Genomic DNA, 16028 nt, shown 5'->3' on the forward strand with positions numbered 1-16028 from the left:
GCTTCAGTCATTTGGTTTTTTATTTTTGGATTTCCACCATCTTATGTCACAGTGCACAGACCCATACAGCACCAGTGATACCCTAAAATTAACTCTTGGAAGATGAAAACTGATTTTTGTTGATTTTCTTTTTAATTTTCATAGTGACCGGATAGACTTTCAGTCCTTGTTTCCATATAGAGTGTTATGAGTTTAAATTATTTTTGCCTTTTATTTAATATCTTAAAAGTTTTTCTCATAAAGAAAGGGAACAAAGAAATAGCCACCTTTAACATCTTTCACATTTATTTTGAATATATTGGTATTTTATGATAAGGGATATAACTTATGTTTATTGTGGTTTCCTCTAAACTTGGTTATTAAGCTTTGCTTGAAGATTAATTTTTCCATTTGATGGCTTACTTTGCTGCCAAAATTTTCAAGGTGTTTTTTTTTTAACTTCTTTAAGTAGATATTTGAAGTTCTGCCGTTGACTCTTCAGACTCTTCAGAGGGGTGTGTGTTGTGTTGTATATCACAGTTGTAAACATCACAATTGCAAGAAGGCTTAAACTCAGATGAAAGGATAAATAGAACTGTGCTCACCTTCAATAGGCATTTGTATTTTCCTTGTTCTGCTTTTGATGATTGTCTGTCTGACTTAATTTTGTCTTGAGTCTGATCAAGAGTTTTATTCCTTTGAAAACTTCATGTCCTTCTTGAAGTACAATAAGCCCATTGTTCGTTCGAACATCACCAGCACAGGTTTTAGAATGTGACTCAGCTGCGTGGCAGTTAAAAATTTTAAGAAAGCGGCATTGGAAATGGCAGTGATGCATGCAGAACTTCAGACATTTTGCTCTGTCTTCAGCACGCTTCTTTAAATCTATTTAATAGCAGACTTTTCTATCACATTAGAAGCATTTTTCAAGTAAGTGATGCTTTGGCCTGACTTTACTGACTTACCATTTAAATAAAGTTACACTCTACTGTGAAATTCTAAATGCCTACCAGAGTTACCTTATATTATCATCATATGATAAACATCTCAAGACTTTGGGTTTTCCCCACTTGGTTCAGAAAGTTATTTAATTTCTATTTGGGCATTAGTAGAAAAAGCTAGTGGCCTCTGTGCTCCTTCGATCGGAATATTGAGGCTGTGAGATTCTGGTCCTTGTGTCTCTCGGTGAACAAATATTCTATAGAAATGTGCTCTTGTATCCTTAACTTACTGTCAGTGAGTGAGATGTGCTTTTCCATTTAGGACCTACTCTCATTGTTGGAAGATTATCTCGTGAACAGATTCTAAATGGTTTCGTGTTTTTTGTTTTGTTTTTTTCCCTCAATTGTACGTTGTATTTGTTCCAGGACATTAGAGTGGCTTTTCAGTTTATTTGATCTGTTTGCATATATTCTCTTCGATACCACAGAACTCCATCCTTTCATCTCTTCATAGGACTGTCAGTGGTTCGTATTTTTCTTTTTTGAGAGGCAGACGACGCCTTGCACTCAGGGTAGAGTTTCATTTCCACAGGTGAGAGAAATCGGCGAAGTGCCAACTAGGCTACATTTCCTACTTCTTTTTTTCCTTGTTCCTGCCACTTCTGTCATTTCATTAATTCGGGTTTTTAAAGGGCTGTTTAAAAAAAAAGCCGGGAAACTTTAAAAGTAGGCATTACTATAGTACCACATTTTTTAGGATATTTTAAGTAGAACTTGTTTTTCACAGTATATGTACTTGAAGCACTATTATAATCATTGAGAAACTTCTTGACTCTACAATTTAATTTAAACTTTTTTCCGTTTTAAATTTTTTTATTTCAGGGAAATAAATTTCCAGTCGTTTTTGCTATATTCTGCAAATAAAAAACATGTTACCTTTTTTTCCCCACTTTGGTAGGAAACGAACTGAAGCAGACAAGCGTTTCTTGTTCCGTTTGTTGCTTTCTTTAATCCGATGGATAAAAAAAGTAAAACCCTGTAAACATTATTTTATTTTTTTATGCAATACCATGCTGTAAATACGGTTCATCAGATAGGATGTACCTATGATTGAATCTTTAATTCTGCACAGTTAGAGTTTATATATAAATGTGTCTTGACAATCAAGGACTTTTATGTGTCTTCCTTTATGACGTTTATTGATGTTATGCATTCCATTTGTTTTGAAGTGCGTACCAATGTGCTAACTTGTATCGTCTGAAAGTATGTAATGTTTTTACAGCTTGTTTTTAAGAACCTGTAAATATGTACAAATAGATCACAGTACTGCGTTATGTTCGGAGGCATATGATGACGTACTGTGTGGAAGCAATAACACATCGCAGTGCTCACTGTACAAGTAGCATCAGGAAAGTTCTCAGAGCATTTCAGAGTGATTCATCACCTTGATTTCATTCAGTAATGATGATCTTGAATCAGTTTTTATAAGCAAATTCCATAGTTCCTCCTATTGGAACGTAACACTGTTTACACAGCATGATTGAAGTCCAGGGAGACGGCCCACTGCCCACCCCTGCGCTTGCTCTCACTCGGCAGTGAATGGCCTTACGCTCCTCTGCGGGGGACGCAGACCTAGTGCCCGTCACACTGAAGGAAGGGGGTGTGTTTTGTCTTTTTTGGCTTTTGTTGGTTTTTTGTTTCCTGTTTTCTTCCCCTGCTTCTGTACTGCTACCTAACTTTGGTTTGTTTTGGATTTAATATTTGTTTCTGTTTTAGATCTGAGCCCTTAAGTTCTGAGGTGACTTCAGCTCTGTTGTGAAGTACAGTTCTCTTCATATTTCATAGCTGCAATTCAATAATTCTGAACTTTCTACGTTGATTTTTAGATACTTATTTTTCAAGCTTGATTTCAGCTGAGCAGATGAATTTATTCAACTTCAATACAAAGAAAGACAAACCTATTGTAGTTTGAATTGAGTAGATATTATACTGTACAGAACAGCTCACTATTTGAACACACACATCACTGCTTTAGAAATAAAACCGCCAATTTATAAATGTATATGACCTACATTTTATAGGAGAAATGTTTTTAAATGCTAGTCATTTCTATAATGTGCTTTGAAGGGTTTGCTAGTCCACTCCTGTCACTTTTTAGTACACTGGTACCTTTTATATGTAATGTACGCTTTTTATTACTGTAGCAAAGCATTTCAGTGGAAAGAATTTTGCAACAATATGGGGAAATTTTTTCATTGTTGGATTTGAATTATACTGAATTTTATCTGTGTAGTCGTGTCTTTATTTTAATGCTGTCTGGAAGGGAACTTGGTATCCAAATAAAGCAGGTAACCTCATTTTACTTCAAGGGCATACTGTGTAGTGCTGAATTTAATCTGGAACTCTTCTGATGATTTTGAAAAGCAAAGCAAGTTTATAAAGATTGTACAGAAGAAATTAAATGTGTGATGGAAATTCTGATGGCGGAGCACGTTGAGTTTTATGATACATAGTGTTATTTTCCTGGGATCCCCTATACCTTCTTTGTATTTCAGCTAATAAAGGAAAAACACGGTCGTTGAACCTGGTAGGATAATAGGATATTCTGATATGCAGTACTGCTTTTCCTATCCCATTTTCTGAAACTTTCTCAGTCACTGTAAATTTTTATTTTTTATTTCCTATTGATAATTAAACATGTACATAATATAGATGCTGTTGTATAGAACTGAATGAATTAGGTTGCTATGCTTGAGTTGGTAACTAAGCAGAAAAATTGTGCTGAGAATTCATGAAATGCCAGAACAGATTTACAGGACAAGGGGGCATCGTGTGTTCTGGGAAGGTCACCGCAGATGTTTCTTCGACCTGCTGGAAAATTCAGTGTGAAAGAAGCAACTGCAAACTGTCTCTGGTCCAGAAGGGGCCCTCCTTTTCCCACCTCCTCCCAAATATGAGCACTAAATTTCAAGATCTACTCAGGTGAAAATTGCTTTGCAATGAAACTTACCACATTGAAATTTTCACTGTTAAATAAAAAGATATTTGTGATATTTTTAAATACAAACACATCAGTGGTCAGCAGCCTGACAAAATTCGGTAAGTCAGTATGTTTTTAAATATATTTTACCCTCCACATAGAATTGTTTCTAAACAATTGGGAGGATTTTTTGTTGTTGTTGTTTAATTTTTTTAATTGTCATTGTAAAAATTAAAATCTTGCCTCACCCCATTATTATGCCATGGATGACTCGCTGAACCTTTATAGTACACAAGCTTGTTTCATGCATAATCATGGAACATAGAAATGTTCTTTAAGCTGATCTATTCGTTAAGAGGTTTTAATGAGTTTCACAGGTTCTGACATTATTGCCATGTAGTTTTTAGCCTTGCGATTTGGAGCTTATACCATTTTATGTATTGTGATATTAAAGGAAATTGTTTTGTTTTACTTTTAATTATTAGATTAATTTATATTTGAAAATTCTGCATTTGAAATGTGGACACTGGCTGTTTGAAAAATAAAAAAAAAAAGCACAGAATGCAGTTTTATGAATAATTTCCTAGCTGAGTTTTTCCTATCCTGAGCCAAATGATGATAAATAAAACCATGGTATTTAGAGTACTATTGAAAAGGATGTCCTTGGAATCAAAGGTTTGTTAGTGGATTAAGAGGTATATCATAATACCTTAACTGTAGTTTTGTGTGCAACATTTATTACACAGTACTATAAAATACAGAGGTCTAGTGTTACTGAATATTTGGACTTAAAATATGCCTAACATAAAGTTAAAAGACAAACATTTTTCCCTTTTCAGATCAGCTATTATTAATCCATCCTCCTGTGGGACATGTTTCCACTTGAGTAAAGATAGTGTTGCTTTTGGTTCTGCTGCCGTGGCGTTCCCTGTTGGTCGCTGGCCTCGTTGGCAGGCTGCTTTAAGCATTGCCCGTGATACATCATTGGTGCCTTCCTGATGGTTTCCTAAGCCCTCGTTCCTCTTGAGTGTCAGGGAGAGGGGTGGGGAGACACCTACACGAGGCCTCCCTGACCTTACGAAGATACTGAGAAGACAAAAGCGCTTGAAGCAGTGTGCCCTCTTTGAGTCTTTCCTTGACAATTTGTCAGGCACAAAAAGAGCGTGAGTAGTTTTGTGTGTTTGGGTAGGATTTTCTTTCCAATGACTGTCGCCTTCCCATCACATACCCCCTTTGCTGCGCCTAATAAGATAGTAGAACATTTAGTTTGATTTATGCAGGGGGGTGTTGGGCCATACCTGGCTCCTCTCAGAGATCACTCTTGGCAGGGCTTGGAGACCACATGTGGTGCGGGATGGCTGCATGCAAGGCACGCGCCTTACCCTGTGTGCCATCTCCCCCCCATGTATCATCTCTCCACTTGTACCCTCCCCCGCTGTGCCATCCCCCCATGGTGTGCCATCTCTCCGCCGCCCCCCACCATGTGCCATCTCTGCCCCTGTGTGCTGTATTTCCCCCCCGTGTATCATCTCTCCCTGTGTGCCATCTCTCCCCCCCCACCCCCCCCATGTGCCATCTCTTCCCCTGTGTGCTATATCTCCTCCCCCCTCCATGTGCCATCTCTCCCCACTCCATGTGCCATCTCTCTTCCCCCCCCCCCCACCGTGTGTCATCTGTCCAGCCCCAAATTGCATGCCTTTTGTTTGGAGTGAGGGTTGGTCATGGCTGTGCTCTGGTGTGGTCCCTGGTGATGTGTGGAGAGCTCTGTGGTGCCAGGATTGAACCTTGGCGCCTCGTGCAAGGCAAACACCTGCTGTACTATGTCTCTGTCCCCAAATTATATTCTTTTGATGGCTAGTCTGAGCACTTCCATGGTTTGAGATCCTGGGTTCAGATCCCCATACCACAAGAATAGACACATAAATCAATGAATCTTAAAAGTTTTAAGTCCCCTACAGGTAGATTTTGAGTCTTGATTTTTATATATCCCTAAAGATCATTGCAGTGACATTTTAAGCACACACTCATGGAGATATATGTGCATCTGTAGAAGAACTGGGCTAAAAGTTGTGTTGCTTTGACATTTCAAAGTGGTTTTTAAGCTACTGGGGATGCTTAGCAGTAGAGGTAGACTTGCATTATAAAAACATGTTAGCCTTTACATAACATTACCCGTTTGTACCAATGGACATTGTAAGTTATAATTTTCTTAATTCCTCCTGACTTCTCCCTTCGTAAGATTCTGAAACTCTGATGCCTGTGTCAGGGCCAAAGAAATGTCTGTCCTAAGGATAGGAATTGTATTTCCTGTTGGTTCGAATTAAGTGGCTGGGCAGAGTGTTCATTCAGCATTGATCACCTACTTAGGATTTGGGCTCAGTGCAAACCCGATTAATAGAAGCGATTCACATCACTTTTGACATTTATTTTTATGTGGGGTGGGGCCTGTCAGTCACACCTTCAGTGCGGGAGGCGGGATGTGGCTGTGGCGCTGCGCAGGGCCTCGCGCGCAGAGGGCACCCTCCGTTTTCTGAGGCACATCTCTGGCCTGCAAGCAGCGGAAAGGCTTTTGGCCCAGAATTGTTGCTCTGTGGTAGAGCTCACCATGCGGTGTGTGAGGCCCTGAGGATGCGGTTTGCTTTTTTGCTTTGCTTTGCTTTGCTTTGGGAACCATGCCCTGTGTGGGCTTACTCCTGGCTCTGCTCAGGGATCACTTCTGCAAGCACTTAGGGTAACCTGTGTGGTGCTGGGACTCGAGCCCTGGTCAGCAGCATGCGTGCAAGGCATGCGCCTTACCTGCTCAACTATTGCTCCCGTCCCCTAGAGATGATCCCGTGCACAGACTCATTATGATGATAGTAGTGTCAATTGCAGGATGCACTCTTGTACTTAGAGCAAATACTGGTTGTTAAGATGGGAAATGGGCAAGTAGTAGTAGTAATCCCAATTATAGTTTTCTAGAAATGTTTAGTTGACCCCAGCAAATAGTCTATGCAGGCCAATATAGTGGAAACAGGAAACATCAAAAATTACCTTACCACAATGCCGGCACTGCATTCAAGTGTGAGCCACTGTGATGCCAGCAGAGCCAGTGTGTTGCATCTGAGCTTGTGCTGGGGAAATGAGGCCTCAGGCTTTGTGTAGAAGGAGCCGACCCTATCATCATTGTCACTACTCTGCATGTGAGCAACTGCCACAAGTCAAGTACATAATTGCCCGGTTCTCTCTGATAATTTGTTTCAAGGTATTCAGACCAATATAAACTTACGTTTAAATGTTTAAATTAGAGCATTTAAAGCACCTCAGCAGCTTCACACGACTTTGTCAGTGATAATTGGGTTATGACGTTGCCAGGGGGCTGGAGAGATTGCTCCATGGGCCTTGTACAGTCTCATGAACCATCGGGATGGCCTGGGCTTTCACGGGACCCTGATTGAGAGCACATGGCCCCTTGCATTCTGTTGAGCTGCCCTTCAAGGTGGGAGAGCAGATGATAGCATTCAGAGTAGGCGTAACCAGCACCCGAGGGGCTGCAGTGAGCTGCGGGAGAATGGTGAGAGCGATCACGGCGTTCTGCAGGCTGCTCGGGCAGAGGGGAGCAGGGGAGGGCAAGGCACTTAATAGCTTGCCTTGTTCTACTCAGCATGGTTCACATCTTCCTTAGCCTCTTTTTTTTTCACTGTTAGTATGAATATCAAATAATTGGAGATGATCTGTAAACTGAAGCGCCAAGCAAACCTTTTCTAGTTGAGATTTTGAAAGGGTCTGGGGAGACTTCAAACATAGCACAGCTGGGGATGGCTCTGGTGGCCCCTGGCCCCCGCACGATCTCAGTCCAAACTGATGGGCTGAGGCTTGCTGGGAGAGGTCCCTGCCTCCCACCTGACACCATGGAGTATGGCCCCTGTGAAGATAACCCTGGCGTCATGTCACAGTGAAGGAGTGAGTGCATTGGAAGTCTGTTTCTGTATTCCAGATTAGTCAAGATGGCATAGCCAACATTTTATACAATTCATGCTTTACTTAAAATTATAAATACAGTACAGGAAAATGGCAATTCAGTACATTTGGGTGCGGGCCCTGGGCCTCCTGAATCCCTCCTGCCAGGCACCCCTGTCCCCCAAAACAGCTTTTCTCTTGAAGAATACACAAGATACCATCATCAGTGCGAGAGGAAAACTCTGAAACAGCATCATTGTTATAAATCTACATTAACCAGGATACAGTTTTCTTTCCAAACAGACAGTGATCATAAGTCTTAACATGAGAATGGAAACATACCTATTTGTTTTTAATTTATTTTTTAAAAATTTTCATTGAATCACCCTGATATAGATTATTTATGTAGGTTTTGGGAACACACCAGGTGATGCTCAAGGGTTACTCTTGGCTCTTGATGCAGGAATTACTCCTGGTAGTGCTCAGAGGAACATATGGGGTGCCAGGGATCAAATCTGGGCCAGCCGCGTGCTAGGCAAGCACCGTACCTGCTGTGCATTGCTCCGGCCCCTGTCTGTTCTTAGAGTTAGATGCACTGCAACCAGCCAGGGCTGGGCCACCATGGAGGATGGCCTTGTATGAACGCAACCAACATGAGGGCTGGGAAGATGGAACTGAAACAGCTTTGCATTTACTCAGATAAGGAGAGTGGGGACAGCTCTGCAAGCCTCATTCCAGACAAAGCCGAACACTGGGCAGTTCCCGCCAGAGAAGCTTCGAGAGCGCCCAACAAGAAAAATTGGAATGTTTTTTATGGGAATTAAGTAAATTTCTGACACTGTGAGAGGAGACACTGGCAGGGTTGGGTTCTGGAGAAACATTAAACAAAAAGCAATGTAGATTCACGGGAAGGAGGAGAGCAGAACCATCACCCTAAAAAATAAACACTGAGCACATTCTCAATAATTTGTCTATCATGAGTTTTTTCTCGTGCTCAGTTCATTTCTGGCCCAAGAGGAAAAGCAGGAGTCGTGGGCAATGAGGCTGGAGACTGGGTGGCTGGCGCTGGCCCAGCATGCAGGTGGGGATGCCTGCATATAATCTTACATTTATCTTCCACCGTTTCCCTGCATTCTTTGGTCTCTTAGTTTCTTCCTCCTGAATAACTGGTATGGCAAGCAAACAGATAAATACAGAAATGACTAGCGATTGTGTACCGCCAAACTCCTCACGCGGGCCACGGCTTATTGTGTTTTGTAGCATTGATTTTTCAGGAAAATACAAAGCACTGTCCATTGGGGAAAGAACAGGATTCCTGGCGTAGTTTTTGAGTATCTTGAGGGTCTTTTGTTCACTCACGTGAAACAGTCACTCGGAGAGCAGGGATGAGTGAATACTATAGGGCAAAGACTGTTGATGAAGATCCTGGAGATGATGGAGAGTTGAAGGCATTAGTGATGGAAATAGGCCAGCGCCATGGTACAGAAGGTAGGGGGACGGCCTTGCAAGCAGCTAACCTGGGCTTGATCCCAGCACCCAACCTGGTGTCCCGAGCTCTACCAGGACTGAACAGCACGGAACCAGGAGTAAGCCCTGAGCTCCTATGGGTATAGGCCAAAAAACCAAAAATTCTGGATTTCTGTAGTAGATCCAAGGTTTAGCGGAGAGGTGAATGACTAGGGGAGGAGAGGTGTACCCTGTCCTGTCCCACGACTGCTGAGCCTTTCCCCCAAGCCTACAGCAGAAATGGCCTGAGTGTGTCGCAGACACTCCCTGGCACCGCCTCATCCCCGAGAGCAGGGAGGACAGGGAACGGACCCCTGCCAGAGCCTCCCTGCTTCCCCACCAAGCCACCTCTGGGTCGGGTGAGTGGCTCAGGCACAGCCGCACCTGTTAGCCATGGGCCTTAGAGGACAGCCCGGCACAGCCCTTCCAGCTCTCAGTGGCCTCTGGCAGACCCCGCGCTGCCCCTGCTGCCCACGTCTGTGTTATCAGACACTAGGTTTTGTGTGGAGGGGGAAAGGACTGTGGCTTTTTCCTGGCTCTGCGCAGGAGGGCAAGGGCTGCATGTGTGACGGGGAGAACGAGCAGGGCGAGTGAGTTGTCGGGCAACACGCAGCTGCACTGTGCTGTCCTGCCAGCTTCTGTACACTGTCCCCTGACATGTCCCTCCTATGCCTGTTTCAGCCCCAGGGGTATTATCAGAAATGTTAGCTAGGTCTTTGTTTGTTTTGTTTTTGTTTTTAATTTTATTGAATCACCGTGAGATAGTTACAAGCATTCATGTTTGGATTACAATCACACAATGGTCAGACACCCATCCCTCCACCAGTGCACATCCCCACCACCAGTATCCCCAGTATCCCCCCTCCCCAACCTCCCCCCACGTCCATGGCAGACGATATTCCCCTTTCTCACTACTTTTGGGCATTATGGTTTGCATAACGGACACTGAGAGCTCATCATGTTTGGTCCTTTATCTAATTTCAGCACACATCTCCCATTCCAACCGGTTCCTCCAGCCATCATTTTCTTAGTGATCCCTTCTCTATTCCAGCTGCCTTCTCCCCTTTGCTCAGAGGCAGGCTTCCAGCTATGGAGCAATCTTCCTGTCCCATGTATCTACTATCCTTAGGTGTCAGCCTCATATTACATTGTTTTATACTCCACAAATGAGTGCAGTCCTTCTATGTCTGTCCCTCTTTTTCTGACTCATTTCACTTAGCATGATACTCTCCATGTCTATCCATTTATAAGCAAAGTTCATGACTTCATCTCTCCTATCAGCTGCATAGTATTCCATTGTGTAGATGGACCAAAATTTCTTTAACTGTTTTTCTGTTGTAGGGCACTCGGGTTGTTTCCAGATTTTGGCAATTGTGAACTGTGCTGCAATGAACATATAGGTACAGATGTCATTTCTACTGTTTTTTTTTTTTGAATCCTTGGGATATATTCTCAGAAGTGGTATTGTGGAGTCATATGGAAGCTCAATTTTTAGTTTTTGAAGGACTGTCCATATTGTTTTCCAGAAAGGCTGGACTAGTGGGCATTCCCACCAACAGTAAAAGAGCGTCCCTTTTCCCCCACATCCATGGCAGCACTGGTTGCTTTTCTTTTGAATGTGTGCCAGTCTCTGTGGTGTGAGATGATATCTCATTGTTGTTTTGATTTGCATCCCCTTGATGGCTAGCAATGTGGAGCACTTTTTCATGTGCCTTTTGACTATTTGTATTTCTTTTTGGAGGAAACTTCTGTTCATCTCCCCATTTTTTGATGGGGCTGGAGGTTTTTTTCTTGTACAATTCTACTAGTGTCTTGTATATCCTGGATAATAATCCCTTATCAGATGGGTATTGGATAAATATTCCTTCTTTGGGCTCTTTCTTTATTTTGGTTACTGTATCTTTTGAGGTACAGAAGCTTCTTAGTTTGATGTAGTCCCATTTGTTTACGTTTGCTTCCACTTGCCTGATCAGTGTTGTTTCGTCCGTAAAAATGCTTTTAGCTTCAGTGTCGTGAAGAGTTCTGCCTATGTCTTCCTCTATGTGCCTTATGGATTCATGTCTGATATTGAGGTCTTTAATCCACTTTGATTTGACTTTTGTGCCTGGCATTAGACTGAGGTCAGAGTTCATTTTTTGCAGGTAGCTATCCAGTTTTCCCTGCACCACTTGTTGAAGAGGCTTTCCTTGTTCCACTTCACATTTCTTGCTCCTTTGTCAAAGATTAGGTGGTCATATATTTGGGGGTCTGTGACAGAATATTCAGCTCTGTTCCATTGGTCTGCAGGTCTGTTTCTAGTCCAGTACCATGCTGTTTTAATTACTACTGCTTTGTAGTACATTTGAAGTTGGGGAGGGTGATGCCACCCATCTTCTTTTTCCCAATGATTGCTTTAGCTATTTGTGGAGGTTTATTGTTCCATATGAATTTCAGGAGTGTTTTGTCTATTTCTTTGAAAAATAGAGATAGACATAGAAATAGAGATAGAAATGGGTATCCTGATAGGGACTGCATTAAATTTGTATAGTGCTTTGGGCAGTATTGCCATTTTGATAATGTTAATCCTCTCTATCCATGAGCAGGGGATGTGTCTCCATTTCCTGGTGTCTTCTTTTATTTCTTGAAGTAGTGTTTTGTAATTTTCCTTGTATAGGTCCTTCACCTCTTTGGTTAAGATGATTTTGAGGTACTTAATTTTTCTGAGGTATACTGTTGTGAACAGGATTGTTTTTTTAATGTCTCTTTCTTCTGTTTTGTTATTTGTATATAAGAAAGCCATGGACTTTTGGGTGTTGATTTTGTAGCCTGCCACTTTACTAAACTGACCTATAGTTTCTAGGAGCTTTTCTGTAGAGTCTTCAGGATTTTCTAAGTATAGTATCAGATCGTCTGCAAGTACTGATAGCTTGACCTCTTCCTTTCCTCTGTATGCCCTTGATACCTTTCCCTTACCTAACTGCAATGACCAGGACTTCCAGTACTATATTGAATAGGAGTGGAAATAGTGGGCAACCTTGTCTTGTGCCCGATCTTAGAGGGAAGGCTTTTAGTTTTTCCCCATTGAGAATGATACTTGCTGTGGGCTTGTGGTAGATGGCTTTGACTATATTGAAGAAAGTTCCTTCGATGCCTATTTTGCTGAGAGTTTTCATCATAAACGGGTGCTGGATCTGGTCAAATGCTTTCTCTTCATCTATTGATATGGTCATATGGTTTTTATCTTTTCTTTTGTTGATATGATGGATTGTGTTGATTAATTTCCGAATGTTAAACCATCCTTGCATCCCTGGGATGAATCCTACTTTGTCATGGTGTATGATCTTTTTGATGAGTCGTTGGATTCTATTTGCTAATAGTTTGTTGAGGATCTTTGTTTCTGTGTTCATCAGGGTAATCGGCGTGTGATTCTCTTTCTTTGTGGTACCTCTCTCTGCTTTTGGTATCAGGGTGATATTTGCTTCATAGAAACTGTTGGGAAGTGTTTTTGATACTTCAATTTCGTGGAAAAGCTTAAAGAGGATTGGGAGTAAGTCCTCTTTAAACATTTGGAAGAATTCACTAGTGAACTCATCTGGGCCATGACTTTTGTGCTTGGGAGACTTTTTATTACTGTCTCAATTCCTTGATGGTGATAGGTCTGTTCAGGTATTCCAGGTCTTCTTTGTTCAGCCTTGAGAGACTATAGGAATCTAGGAATTTATCCATTTTTCTCGAGATTTTCATGTTTCTTGGCATAAAGCTTCTCAAAGTACTCTTTGAGGATCCTTTGAATTTCTGTAGTTTCTGTTGTAATGTCCCCCTTTTCATTTCTGATTCGGTTTATTAGGGTTTTCTCTCTCCCTTTCTTTGTAAGTCTTGCTAGAGGCTTATTGATCTTATTTTCTCGAAGAAGTAGCTCATGGTTTCATTGATCTTTCGGATTGTTATTTGGGTTTCCATCTTGTCTTTATCTAAGGTTTTAGTCATTTTGATCAGGATGTGTCTTGGGGTATTTTTATTTGGGCTCTAGCTGGTACCCTTCAGGCTTCCTGAATGTGGTCGCATGTTTTCTTCAGCTCTGGGAATGTCGTAGCAATGATGTCTTTGACAGTTTCTTCTTCACCAGGATTTTCTTCCTGTCCCTCTGGGACTCCAATAATTCTTATGTTACTCCTCTTGGTTTCATCACAATCTTCTCTTGCCATCTGTTGCCGGGTTGTGAGTCTCTTTTCCATTTTCTCCTCTTTTCTGGGAAGTCTCTGCACTTTTTCTTGGAGCTCACTGATTCTGTCCTCAGCAACTGTTACTCTGCTGCTGAGACCTTCCACTGAGTTTTTCAATTTGCCTACCAGGTTTTTCAGGTCTGACATTTCCATTTGTAATTTTGTTTTCATTTTCCTCATTTCTACCTTCAAATCCTCTTGTATTTGATCGGCATTGCTTTCCATTTTTCTTTTAGCTCCCTAAGCACCCTCAGTAGCTCCCTTCTAAATTCCTTGTCAGAGAGGTTGTCTACTGTTGGGGTCTTCTGGGCTAGCCTCTTCAGTAAGTGAGCTTGGTGGGCTTCTGCGTTGCTTTACCGTTGTGACCTTGGTTTAGCCCTTCACGCTCACTTTTACTATTTTGCTTATGATGCAGTATTAATTGAGGTGGGCTTAATAAATTATTGGCTAATGTGTTTCTGGTGGTCATGTTAGCTAGTCTTAATTCCCCCTAACACCCCTCACAGGCCCCTCAGAGTGTTCACCGCAGCCTGCCCTCCCAGGGTTTTCTTGGGTCCCAGATAGTCATGCTGGGCTTGGTGCTCAGTCTCCCTGGGGCGTGGGGCTGAACAGTTTCTCAGAGCTGTGAGTGAGCCCGAGGCTGCAGCAGCAGCAGCAGCGCTCCAAGGGGCTTGAGGCTCTGCCTGAGGGAGTAGGGACCAGCATGGAGGCTTCAGCCCAGGAGGTTCCATCCTATCAGGCACTGGGATGGAGGATGCTGTTCATGACATGGTTCCAACATCACCCCCTCCATCAGCGTCCCCCACACCCCAGAATTATTTGGGGGTTTTTGTTTGGGGTGGGAGCACACCTGGCAGTAGTCAGCTCACTCCCACCTCTGTGCTCAGGACTCACTCTTGGGTCTGTGCTCAGGGCTCACTCCTGGCTCTGTGCTCAGGGCTCACTCCTAGCTCTGTGCACTCCTGGCCCTGTGCTCAGGGCTCCCTCCCATCTCTGTGCTCAGGGTCACTCCTGGCTCTGTGCTGAGGGCTCACTCCCAGCTCTGTGCTCAGGGCTCACTCCTGGCTCTGTGCTCAGGGCTCACTCCTGGCTCTGTGCTCAGGGTCACTCCCGGCTCTGTGCTCAGGGCTCACTCCTGGCGGTGCTTAAAGAGATCGTACAGGGTGCTGGGGGTTGACGCTGACTGGCTACTTGCTCACTCTGCTATCGCTCTGGCCACTCGCAACATTCTTGAATGTTCCCCGCTGCTTGGCCAGATGGGTTCAGCAGGTCTTCTCACTGCATGTTACTGCATGGAAACTGACGTTCAAACACATAGAAGGCCTTGGATAGCACAGCCATCTGGGGGAAAGCCAGGGCTTAAACGAAGAGCTGTGGTCTCTCTCCTTCCCTTCTTGGAGGGCCGAGCTGGAAGCTGATGCTGAAGTGCATGGCCCGTGGCCACTGCCCAGTGTCCAAACACCTCGGGGCTCTGCTCCAGGCTCCTCACATGCTCCATGTTGCCTCCTGGCCCTGCAGACCTGGCTCACGTCAGATGCCACGTGGCATCATGTCCGATTGAGGAGGGATGTCCTTCTCGTGTTAGGGCAAAGCCCCAGAGTCAACAACTGAGATCCTGGAGGAGGAACCTGCCTGGGAGCAGCCCCAGCTGGCAGCAGTAGGCGCCCCTCCCTCCAGGAGCATGTCCTACCCGCCCAGCCCTGTGCTCAGGGCTCGCTGCCCCACCTGCCCCCTCCAACTGGCATCAATGCCCAGCAGCTGCCAGGCTTCTCACACCTGGGACTTGAGACACACAGCTCAGAGTCCAGACAGAAGACAAAACCGCGCCATCGCTCCACGTGAACCAGAGTGTGCTGGAGAAGGGACCTTTGCTGGAAGCAGGTGCACATTCAAACCCCAGCCTCAGAGCAGCTCTTCCCAGTGTGTGCAGAGAGCTGTGGTTTTTGCAGATGTGAATATTGGCAGGCATGCCCCGGGAGGTGCATTAATAAGAGCTGGGAAGGAAGGAAGAGCTGGCCCAAGGCTGAAAGTGCTGCCTGTCCCCGATCCCTGCTTCAACGCCCAGCACATCAAACCCCAGCGACACCAGGGCTGAACAAAAACAAATACTCACCTATGATAGAATACAGTGAAATATACTGAGAATAAAGGTGACCCACATTGCTTATGCAATACATTCTACTCTTATTTTTCAAAAACTATTATAATAAAGTTGTTCACGATTTGTCATAATCCATATTCCAACACCAATTCCACCACCACTGCACCTTCCCTCCACCATTATTTCCAGTTTTCCCAACCACCCATCAAACCTGTCCCCCAGCAACACCAGGAGTGACCCCTAAGTGCAGTGCCAGGAGTAAGTCCTGAGCACAGCTGAATGTGACCCAAAACCCACAATTTAAAAAATAAATAAAATGCCAACTGGAGTAAGATATCACTGTAGACGAGATGTATTCTATCACGTATTAGAGGATGGCA

This window comes from Sorex fumeus, unplaced genomic scaffold, assembly GCF_029834395.1.
Source record: "Sorex fumeus unplaced genomic scaffold, SorFum_2.1 ptg000063l, whole genome shotgun sequence".
NCBI lineage: Eukaryota > Metazoa > Chordata > Mammalia > Eulipotyphla > Soricidae > Sorex > Sorex fumeus.